The sequence below is a fragment of the Leptonychotes weddellii genome, chromosome 9 (genome assembly GCF_054177405.1).
Source record: "Leptonychotes weddellii isolate Sample4059 chromosome 9, ASM5417740v2, whole genome shotgun sequence".
In the NCBI taxonomy this organism is placed as follows: domain Eukaryota; kingdom Metazoa; phylum Chordata; class Mammalia; order Carnivora; family Phocidae; genus Leptonychotes; species Leptonychotes weddellii.
This window is the reverse complement of record NC_138377.1, coordinates 78449016-78462042: the sequence shown is the minus strand read 5'-3', so window position 1 is coordinate 78462042 and position 13027 is coordinate 78449016.

Sequence of the window (13027 nt, the reverse complement as noted above, 5' to 3'; positions counted from 1 at the left end):
GGCTGGTTTAGTGGTCATGAATTCCTTTAGTTTTTGTTTGTCTGAAAACTATCTCTTTTTCTATTTTGAATGATAGCCTTGATGGGTAGTGTATTCTTAGCCCCTTTCCCATTCAGCACTTTGAATATATCATGCCGCTTTTATCTGGCCTGTGATGTTTCTGCTGAATAATCAGCTCATAGCCTTATGAGGTTTCCCTTGTATGTAACTATCTTCTTTTCTTTTGCTGCTTTCACAATTTTGTTTATTTGTTTGTTTTTTTCTTTTCACTGCTTTTTGCAGTTATAATTATTGTGTGTTTTGGTATGGACCTCTTTGGGTTGATTTTTTGGGAGGATCTGACTCCTGGATCTAGGTATCTGTTTCATTCCCCAGATTTGGGAAGTTTTCAGCTATTATTTCTTCAAATAAATTATCTGCCTCTTTTTCTCTCTCTGTCCTTCTGGGATCCCTATTATCTGAATATTATGCTTGATGGAGTCAGTGAGTTTCTTAAGACTATTCTTAGGAATAGTTTATTCCTAAGACTGTTCTTTGCATAATTTTCTTTCCTCTCAATCAGCTAACTTTCTTTCTATTACTCTGTCTTTTAGGTCATTAATTCGTTTCTCTGCTTCCTCTAGCCTGCTATTTATTCCATGAAGTATATTTTTAATTTTTTTATTGTGTTCTTCATCTCTGATTTGTTCTTTTTTATCTCTTTGTTAAGGGTCTCACGGATGTCCTCTCTTCTTTTCTCAAGTCCAGTGAGTATCTTTATGATTATTCCTTTAAATTCTCTGTCATATTATTTATATCTATTTCCCTTAGTTCTCTTTCTGTGGTTTTGTCCTGTTTCATTTGGGATACATTCCTCTGTCTCCTCATTTTGTCTAACTCTCTGCGTCTTTTTCTCTGTATTAGGAAAGTCAGCTCTGTCTCCTGCTCTTGAAGGTAATGGCTTTATTTTATTATTATTATTTTTTAAAGATTTTATTTATTTGAGAGAGAGAGAATGAGAGAGAGAGAGCATGAGAGCGGGGAGGGTCAGAGGGAGAAGCAGGCTCCCCACTGAACAGGGAACCTGATGCGGGACTTGATCCTGGGACTCTAGGATCATGACTTAAGTCGAAGCCAGTTGCTCAACCAACTGAGCCACCCAGGCACCCGAAGGTAATGGCTTTATGAAGAAGAGGTCCTGTAGTTCCCTGTAGTGCAGTGTCAACATTTCCCTTGGACCTGGTGCTTTAGGGAGTATCTTCTCTGTGTGTTGGATGTGCTCTGCTATTGAGTCCTGGCTGCTTTTTCCACTTTTTCCCTCAGTCTAGTTGTCTGCAGAGACTCTCTTTCCTTGTTGTGGGCAGTGTTTGGTCTCTGGCTCGGTGGGTTGTGTTTTTACAAGCTCTGTATTGGTATGCTTGCAAAATGAGATCTGCTGCCATTGCCATTGGGACTGAGGTCCTGCAAAACATGCAGGTCAGGAGAGGAGGTGTTGGTAGGGTTTGCCTGGGTCTTTTTGGGGATGGGGCCCACATCAATAGGACTATGGCAAGTGTGACTGCATAGCGGGGATCCATGGAAGCACTGTGGGCCGGGGCCTAGTGTAAGTAGGTTAGGTAGGGAGTGTCACTGCCATGCTGGTTTCTGTAGGTGGCTGTGTGTTTATGCTCTATGGTAGAGAGGGAATGGTACCTGCTAGCTATTTTGTTCCTGGCAGGGTCTCCCCATGGACCCTGACTCTCCAGGCCATACTCTGAAATGAGTGAATAATTCTCTTTCCTGTCTGCCCCCTGTGTTTTTCAAACTGCTGATTTTATGCTGTATCTCTGCTGGCTTTTTCTTGCTATATTTTTAAGGGCAGGGACTCTACTTCCTAAGGCCCTCCGGGCTCTCCCAGAGTCAAGCCTGTCGATTTTTAAAATTCCAGGCTTAAGTCATCCTGGTTGTAAGAACTCACGAGATTTGGCCCCTCTAGCTTTGAAAGCCAAATGTTACTGGGATTTGTCTTCCCTGTGCAAGCTCCCAGTGTAATAGTCTGTTTTTAGTTCTTCTCCAGGCCACCGGCTCCCTCGAGCTCAGTCAGCCAGGGTCTGTTTTGCTCTCAAACCACAATTTCACCTTCCTGCCTTCTTCTATATGGTCTCTTTTCTTCCTTTAGTTGTGTAGTTTGTTCTTCTAGTGTTTGGGCTGTTTTCTGGGTTATTTACACTTATGTGATTTTTATCTAATTGTATTGGTGGGACAAAGTAAGCTTAGGGTCCTCCTACTCTGCCATCTTCTCAGCCTCTCTCTTGAAATAAGGTTTTAAGCAATGTGTATATCTGAATATTGGTGGACTGATTTAATTGATGGAAATATATATGCAAGTTTCTGTTTATTTGCATATATATTATATTTGTGGTAAAGTAAAAACAAATTTTGAAGTATACACACTAAATGTTGGTAATTGGGAAGAGAAAAGAGGAAATGAGTTTTACTACTCTTAGTAATAATCTGTATATATTCCTTACAAATTTATAAAATGCAATAGGCCTTATATAAATAAATATACAGATGTTTTAAAGCAAAAAATAACAAAGCTTTTAAAAACAAAGTTTAATTTGTTTCTACAATCTTTAACAGACCCACTACATTAAAAAATGTCTTTATAGTTTCTTTACTTGATTGTTATTGTGGACTAAGTACTGATATAAGGTTTTGCCTACAAAATGCCAGCGCAATTATCATCCAGTTTTCAGGTGTAAATTATTGATATCTTGAATTTTTAGTTTTTGGCTCTAGAGTAGATATATTTATGTTTCATCCTGATCTGAATGGGGAAATCTCATTAATTACAATATTCTAGTTATTATGTAATATACATATTATGAATGAACTCAATTCCATCTTTATAAACGAGCAGAAATGAAGAAAATTACATAACTTCTTAGATATTACCACTCCTTCCCAAGGTTGCTTGCTTTTTACTTGGAAGTTTCCCAGCTGGAGGCTCTATAATGTGTACGAATAATAACTCATTCACATTTTAAAAAAACAGTTTCTTCAAAAAGTTCATGCTAATATTGATTTAATTTTTTAAAAAGTTTATTGAGGTATATTTTATATATTATACTATTCACACATTTGAAGTGTACAATTTAGTGGTTTTTCAGTATACTTGCGGTTGTGGGAAACCATTGCACAGTCAATTTTAGAACATTTTTGTCACCTCAGAAAGAAATTCTGTTTACTTCACGTTTTTAATTTCCTAATCCCCATCTCTTCCCTGTCCCCAAGCAAATACTAATCAATTTTATCACACTGCTTTATGACTCTCTAGATTTGTTTATTTTGAACATTTCATGTAGTGGAATCATACCATATATGGTCTTTTGTGAATGGGCATTTTAGAATATTTTCAGGGTTCTACCATGTTGTAGCATGCATCTGTATTTCATTTATTTTTATTGCTGAATAATACTGCATTGTATGAATATACCATGTTTATTCATTCATTAGTTGATGAACAGTTGGAGTGTACCATATTTTGACTATTGTGAATTGCTGCTACAAACATCTATGTATAAGATTTTGTGTGAATGTGTGTTTTCATTTCTCTTGGATATATACCTCAGGTAGAATGACTGGTTCATATTGTAACTCTATGCTTAATCATTTGAGGAACTGCCAGACTGTTTTACAAAGTGGCTGTACCACTTTATATTTCCCACCATCACTGTTTGAAAATTTCAATTGCTTCACATTCTTGAAAGTACTGGTTATTATCTGACTTCTATTTCTAGGTTCTTAATGGATGTGATGTGCTATCTCATTGTATTTTTGATTTGCATTTTCTGGATGACTAATGATACTGAATATCTTCTCAAGTGTTTATTGGTTATGTGTATATATTTCCTAGAGAAATGCCTATTAAGATCCTTTGCCCATTTTTTAGTTTTTTAAAAATTCTTTTTATATTCTCAATAAAAGTCTCAAGTATTTTCTTCAGTTCTGTGGGTTGTTTCTTTCTTGATAGTGCCCTTTGAAGAGCAAACTTTTTAATTTTGATGAAGTCCAATTTATTTATGTTTTCTTTGGTTGCTAGTGCTTTTGATACAGTATCTAAGAATCCATTTTCATATCTAAGTTCATAAAGATTTACCCATAAGCTTTCTTCTAAGATTTTTATAATTTCATCTGTTACATTTTGGTCTTTGATCCATTTTGTGCAAATTTTTGTATATGGTGAAAGGTAGGGGTTCAACTTCATGACTGGCCATGGAACTTTCCTGTTGTTCCAGCATGATTTGTTGAAAAGATAATTCTATTCCCATTGAGTGGCATTGACACTTTGGTCAAAAATCAGTTGACTATATTATTTCATTTACAAAATATTTATGTGGTTCTTTTTTAAAAATAGTTCCTGTCTTTTTGCTGATACTCTCTATTTAATGAGACATTGTCATCATACTTCACTTTTTAATTATGATTTTTTGAATATATTTATGATGGATGCTTTGAAGGCTTTCTCTGTTAAACCAGACATCTGGATTTTTTCACAGGCACTTTCTGATATTTTTCTTGATGTCCGAGACTTACTTTCTTGTTTCTTTGCATGCCTCATAATTTTATGCTGGAAACTGTACATTTTAGATAATAATTATAGCAACTCTGGGCACTGCCATCTTCTGTCCCCCATCTCTGGAACTTGTTACTTTTTTTTTTTTTTTAGATTTTTTATTTATTTATCTGAGAGAGAATGGGAGACAGAGAGCATGAGAGGGGGAGGATCAGAGGGAGAAGCAGACTCCCCACTGAGCAGGGAGTCCGATGCGGGACTCGATCCCAGGACTCCAGGATCATGACCTGAGCCGAAGGCAGTTGCTTAACCAACTGAGCCACCCAGGTGCCCCTGGAACTTGTTACTTTTATTTGCTGGTACAGTTATGATTGGCTGGATGATTTTAATGTGAAGCCTCTGATATTGTTCCTCAAGCAGTGCAGCCTTGGGTATGTTCACAGTTTCTCGGTTGACAGTGGTTTACCTGACCACACCAAGCTACTAAGTTCCATAATTTGTGACAGCTGATTTGTGTATTGTTTTCAACAATACCCTGGGGTATAAACTGCTTCACACACTAAACCAGTCAAATTTCAGCAGCTCCTTTATGGGATAGTTTCTGAAGTCAGCATTTGAATTTTTTTCTGATCTTGGGTTGATTCCCCTCATCATCCTTGGCCTTCTCACTCCTACACCCCTTTCTCTCAGGCAGACTAGCTGGCCTACAGTTTAGCCTGTACATCTAATGAATCTACCCATCTCTGAACAACAATTACCTTTGGTTTAGTATCTGAGCAGTTGTTTTCTAGTGCCCATTATGGTGCTTTGCTCTGAATGAATGAAGAACAGCCTGTCAATGATGCAGCTATATCCTCTGCTGAAGCATCTTAAAGTCTGGAGAAGTACAATTCAGATAATAAAAATGCACATATAAGGAACTTATCCCCTTCTCTTAGTATTAACATATTTTGCTTGGTTATCATCAAACATTTTATAAAACATTTAATAAGTTAATAATATGTGCACTTAATTTCCCCAAATGAAAGTTATAAATCATTCAAATGGAAAAAATACCAAGGTTTCACCTTGAAAAGTCGTTGCCTTGTAATTTTGAATGCAACTGAAAGCATATTCATAATCTTAATAAAAGGCTTAGGAAAATTGTGTATTCATTATAGAGGGAATAAAATATGGGAAGAAAGGGTATTTTTTGCATTTCAACATCTGCTTTTACTTAAAAGTCACTTTCAGTTATTTTTGTACTATATTTATTGATTAAAAATTTTATTAGGTTAAAAGTGAAATCATTGCTATGAGGGTAATGCACATATTTCCCATTTAAGTGTCTAAAATATCTAGACTTATAAGATGAATTGGAAAAATGAACCCAAAATAACAAAGAACATTAAGTTAGCACAAGTTAAATGTCATAGTAATGTTTGGAACATTCAAGAAAATTGTTTGCAAGGGTAATACCAATGGTATTAATACTTAATATAGTATTTTTACTCTCTCAGTTGATGTTTAAGTAGGCTTAACAATAACATTCAGCTAAATGTACAATATTTGTATTTTTGGTGTCAGTGATTTTAAGGATGTGTGAGGAATTGTCAATAATTTGGAAGCACGTTTATTGTGAAGAAAAAAGAAGCTTAACACCCCTCAATATCCCTGCTGGGGTGGTGTCAGAAGAGGCCTAGTGGAGACTTAGGACTTTCACTGTTGTCCACTGGTAATGAGGCCAATGTTACCATGTTATCAGCAGAGACCATCTGGATAGCTAGAACTTACCTTTCTGCCCATTAGTGACAAGGAGTTCTTCACCTCTGGTGTTAACAGAGGCCAAGTGGAGAACTTGGCCTTCTACTTCCACCTGGAAGTAAAGAAATGGTCTCTGCCATGAGCAGTGTCTGAAAAAGCTAATTAAAACAGAAGATCTTAATAAGACCCAGAGTCTTATTACATAATATGAAAATATCTAGATTTCAATAAAAACATCATTTGTTATTCCAAGAACCAGGGAGATATAAATCTGCATAAGAAAAGATAAACCCAAGTTGTTAACAGTGAAATGACACAGATTTTAGAAATGGCAGAGATTTTAATGCTGCTTGATAAAAATGCTTCAACAAATGAACACACTTGAAACAAATAAAAATATAGAAAGCCTCAGCAAAGAAATAGAAAGCCTCAACAATAAAACTGACACCATGAAGAATTAAATGGGAAATTTAGAAATGCAAAATCTAATAACGGAAATAAAAAGTTAGTAGGTTGTCTCAACAGGAGACTGATTGGGAGAGTAAAAAGAATCTGTGAACTGAAAGGAAAATGGAAGTTGCCAATCTAAACAACAGAGATAAAATTACTAAATTAAAAAAAATGAAAAATGGGAAAAAAAAGTTTAAAAAGTTGTGGAACTACAATAAAAGAACTAATGTTTGTGTCTTTGAGTTCTGGAAAGAGAAGAGAAAGCACAGGATAAAAAAACGTACTTAAGGAAGTAATGCTGACATCTTTTCAAATTTGGCAAGAGACATAAGATGATTCAAGAAGTTGAGCAAACCCTAGATAGGATTAACCTAAAGAAATTCATGCAAAACACATCAAAGAAAAGAATGTCTTGACAATTTCAGAGAAAATTGCTACCTTAGCTCTAGGGGAAAGCATTTCAAATGACAGTAGATCTCTCATGAGAAATCAAGGAAGCCAGAAAGAAGTAACACAATATTTTAAGGTGTGAAAGAAAGAAAGAGAAACACACACAAACACACACACACACACACACACACACACACACACACAAACAAACCCTGCCAACATATTGGTCATAAACCCAGTAAAAATATTCTTTAGGAATGGAGGGTAAATCTAGACATTTTCATATGAAGGAAAACTTAAGAGAATTTGTTGCCAAGAGACCTACCCTAAAAGAATGGTTAACAGATACTCTCTGAACTTAACAGAAAGCAATAAAATAAGGAATTTTGGAAGATCAGGAAGGTAGAAGGAACATGGTCAACAAAAAGGTGGACGAGTGTAATAGACTTTTCTTCTGTTGGGTTTTTTATATTATGTTTGATGATTGAAACACAAATTACAACATTCTCCTATTCTAAATGTATGTAGAGGAAATATTTATGCCAATTATATTATAAATGAGGTAAAGAAAGGGACACAAAAAGTGATAAGATTTCTATATTTCACTCAAACTGGTCAGTGAAAACACCAGTAGCCTGTGAAAAATTATGTGTGTATGATGTAGTACCTAGAGCAATCACTAAAAAATTTATATGAATAGAAACACTCAATAACACTATATGATGCAAAATGAAATTTAAAAAAATATCTTCAGATTACCCAAGGATGGTAGAAAAAGTGAATAGTAAAAACAGAGACAACAAACTTAAACAAATAAATTATCAGACAGCATTAACATATCAATAATTAGATTAAATATGAATGATTTAAATATACCAATTGAAGGACATATATTGGCATAGTGGATTAAAAATGGGACCCAACGATAATGCCTTCTACAAAAACCCACTTCAGATATAATGTATAGGTAGGATGAAAATAAAAGAATAGAAAAAAAATATATCATATGAACATTAATCAGAGGAAAGCAGCAGTGACTATATTAATATAAGAGAAAGTAAACTCCAGAGAAAATTATCAGAGACTTTTCATCATTATACAATGATAAAAGTTAGTCCACAAAGAAGAGCTAACAGTTCTCAAAGTATATGCACCAAACAAGAGAGCTGCAAAATATGTGAGAAAAAAAGATATAATTAAAAGAAGAAATGGATAAATTCACAATTATAATCAGAGACTTCAACAACCCTCTCTTAAAATTTGATAGAACAACTAGTCTGAAATTAAGGACATGCAGTGATTCAACAACACTGTCAACTAATATGATCTAATGATATTTGTAGAACTCTTCACTCTAAAACAGCAGAATATGCATTCTTTCAAGTACCTACAGAACATATACCAAGATCATGTATAGGACCATAAAAAAACTTCAACAAATTTAAGAGTTGATATCATACAGTGATATCATACACTGACCGCAAAGGAATCGAATTAGAAATGAGTGTCCGAAAGATAACATGAAATCCCAAAACATTTGGAAGGAAAGCAATATACTCCTAAATAGTCTGTGGGTCAAAGAGGAAGTTTTAAGGGAAACAAAATAAGTTATGGACTCAGTGAAAATGGATATACAACATATCAAACTTTGCAAGACCAAGCTAAAGCTGTGCTGAGAAGGAATTTTATTTTATTTTTATTTAATTTTATATTTTATTTAATTTTAGCACTTTAAATTCAATTAGCCAACATATAGTACATCATTAGTTTTTGATGTAGTGTTCACTGATTCATTAGTTGTGTAACACCCAGTACTCATCACATCATGTGCCCTCCTTAGTGCCCATCACCCAGTTACCTCATCTGGTAACTGGAATAATACAGTATATAACTCTTTGGGATTGCCTTTATTCATTTAACACACAGTTCTTGGGAGATTCAACCAGATTGTTGCATGTATCAATAGTTTGTTCCTTTTCATTGCAGAATAGTATTTCATAGTATGGATGTATCATATCATAGCTTGTTTAAGCATTCACCCATTGAAAGACATCTGGGTTGTCTGAAATAGCTATTTATTTCCTTCTGGAACCCCTCCCTTCTGGAACCCTCAGTTTGTTTCCTGGAGTCAAGAGTCTCCCATGGTTTGTCTCCCTCTCTGATACCTTCCCATTCAGTTTTCCCTCCCTTCCTTCATGGTCCTCTGTGCTATTCCATATATGAGTGAAACCATATGATAATTGTCTCTCTCCAGTTGACTTATTTCACTTAACAAAATACCCTCCACTTCCATCCATGTCGATGCAAATGGTAGGTATTCCTCCTTTCTGATGGCTGAGTAATATTCCATTGTTTATATGAACTGCATCTTTATCCATGTATCTGTTGAAGGATATCTCGGCTCTTTCCATAGTTTGGCTGTTGTGGACATTACTGCTATGAACATTGGGGTGCATGTGCCCCTTCTTTTCACTACATCTGTATCTTTGAAGTAAATACCCAATAGTGCAATTTCTGGGTTGTAGGGTAGCTCTATTTTTAACTTCTTGAGGAACCTCAATACTGTTTTTGAGAGGGAAATTATTTATTTATTTATTTATTCATTCATTGATTCATTCTTTATTTTTTATTATGTTCAGTTAGCCACCATACAGTACATCATTAGTTTTTGATGTAGTGTTCAATAATTCAGTAGTTGCATATAGCACCCAGTGCTCATCATGAGAGGGAATTTTAAAGCACTAACTGCATACATTAGCAAAGAGGAAAAGGCTTAAATCAGTAATTTAAGATCCTAATTTAAGAACATAGAAATTAAAGAGTGAACTAAACCCAAAGCTTGCAGAAGGAATTAAATAATAAACAAATGAACAGAATCAATAATTAAACACATAAACAACAACAGCTAAATTCAATAAAATAATGAAATGCTTCTTTGAAAGCAATAATAAAATTGACAAGCCTCTAAGAAGACACACAAAGAAAGAAGAGAGAAGACAAAAATTACCAATATCAGGAATGAAAGAGGGATAGACTATAGATGTTAAAGGGATGAAAAGAATAAATTCCACAAACAACTCTACATACATAAAAATGACAACCTATATTGCCAAGTCCTCTAAAACAAATTCCACAATTCATCATTATGGAATAGATTATTTTAATTGCCTTATAACTGTTAGGGAATTGAATTTATAATTTGAAAACTACCAAAAAATCTTTCAAGCCAGATGGTTTCACTAGAGAAATCCACCAAATGTTTAAAAATAAGTGAAACAAATTCTATGTAATGTCTTCTAGAAAATAGAAGAGACTTTTCATCTCTTTTTTAGAAACTATTATTACCTTGATATCAAAAACCATACAAAGAAAGTACACAAAGAAAAACTATAGACTAATATTTCTCATAAACATACATAATATCTTAACAAAATACTAGCAAATAGAATCCAACAGTAGTAAAGATTGTACATTATGACAATGCTGGGTTTATTCTGGAGATGAAAGATTGGTTTCACTCTGGAAAATAGCTTGCCAGGCTTTTTAAAAATGCAATTGTCATATGAACTAGCACTTACATTTTCAGGCATTTATTCCCAAGAAATAAAGACTTATGTTTACAAACAAGCCTGTACTTGAATGCTTTTAACAGCTTTATTTACAGTAGTCAAAATGGAAAAAAAACCCAGATGTCTTTCAATGGGTGAATGCTTAAACAAGCTATGATATGATACATCCATACTATGAAATACTATTCTGCAATGAAAAGGAACAAACTATTGATACATGCAACAACCTGGTTGAATCTCCCAAGAACTGTGTGTTAAATGAATAAAGGCAATCCCAAAGAGTTATATACTGTATTATTCCATTTGTCTAATGTTCTTTAAATGACAAAATTGTAGAAATGGAGAACACATTAATGTTTATCATGGGTTAAGAAGTAAGGGTGGTTATGGGAGGAAGGTGAGTGTAGCTATAAAAGAAAACAGGTGAGATCCTTATGGTTATGGGAATGTCCTGTGTCTTGACCCTACCCATGTCAGTATTCTGGTTGTGATAATGTACTATGATTTTATAAGATGCTTTTTTTGGAAATATGTAAAGCATACATGGATTCTCTGTATTATTATTTTTTTTTTTTAAGATTTTATTTATTTGCGAGAGAGACAATGAGAGACAGAGAGCATGAGACGGAGGAGGGTCAGAGGGAGAAGCAGACTCCCCGCCGAGCAGGGAGCCCGATGTGGGACTCGATCCCGGGACTCCAGGATCATGACCTGAGCCGAAGGCAGTCGCTTAACCAACTGAGCCACCCAGGCGCCCATCTCTGTATTATTTTTTACAATTGCATGTGTGTCTACAAGTATCTTCAAATAAAAAGTTCAAATTAAAAAAAAAGCATTTCTTAGTTAAGTCAGATTGGATTTTATAAGTAAATAACCTCAAATTATACTAATAATAATAGAGAAAAATATACAGCCAAAAGAATACAAAAGATATACTGTGATTGAGTGCTATGATTGAATGAGTGAATGCCATAATTATTCAGAACTACAGGAAGTTTGATTTGTCAGATTCTTTTTTTAATTTAAATTAAATTAGGCAACATATAATATGTCATTAGTTTCAGATGTAGTGTTAAACAGTTCATCAGTTGCCTATAACACCCAGTGCTAATCACATCACGTGCCCTCTTTAATACCCATCACCCGGTTGCCCCCCCCCCCCCGCAATCTCAGTTTGTTTCCTGGAGTCAAGAGTCTCTCTGTGGTTTCTCTCCCTCTCTGATACCTTCCCATTCAGTTTTCCCTCCCTTTCCCCATGGTCCTCTGTGCTATTCCTTATATTCCATATATGAGTGAAACCATATGATACTTGTTTTTCTCCAATTGACTTACTTCACTTAGCATAATACCCTCAGTTCCATCCATGTCAATGCAAATGGTAGGTATTCATCCTTTCTGATGTTGAGAAATATTCCATTGTATATATGAACCACATCTTTATCCATTCATCTGTTGAAGGACATCTCAGCTCCTTTTGCAGTTTGGCTTATTGTGGACATTACTGCTATGAACATTGGGGTACATATGCTCCTTCTTTTCACTACATCTGTATCTATGAAGTAAATACCCAGTAGTGCAGTTTCTGGGTTGCAGAGTAGCTCTATTTTTAGCTTCTTTAGGAACCTCAATACTGTTTTCCAGAGTGGCTGTACCAGCTTGCATTACCCCAACAGTGTAAGAGGGTTCCCCTTTCTCTGCATCCTCGCCAAAATTTGTTGTTTCCTGTCTTGTCAATTTTAGCCATTATGACCGGTGTGAAGTGGTATTTTGTTGTGGTTTTGATTTCTGTTTCTGTGATGACATGTGATGTTGAGCATTTTTTTCATGTGTCTGTTGGTCATTTGTGTGCCTTTTGAGAAATGTCTTCTGCCCATTTCTTGACTGGATTGTTTGTTTCTTTGCATGTTGAGTTTGATAAGTTCTTTATAGATCTTGGATATTAGCTCTTTATCTGATATGTCATTTGCAAATATCTTCTCCCATTCCGTAGGTTACCTTTTAGTTTTGTTGACTATGTCCTTTGCTGTGCAGAAGCTTTTTATCTTGATGAAGTTCCAATAGTTCATTTTTGCTTTTGTTTCTCTTGCCTTTGGAGACCTGTCTAGCAAGAAGATGCTGTGGCCGAGGTCACAGAGGTCGCTGCCTGTGTCCTTCTCTTGGATTTTGATGGATTCCTGTCTCACATTTAGGTCTTTCATCCATTTTGAGTTTATCTTTGTATATGGTATAAGAAAATGGTTCAGTTTCATTGTTCTACATGTGGCTGTCCAATTACCCCACACCATTTGTTGAAGAGACTGTCTTTTTTCCATTGGATATTCTTTGCTGATTTGTCAAA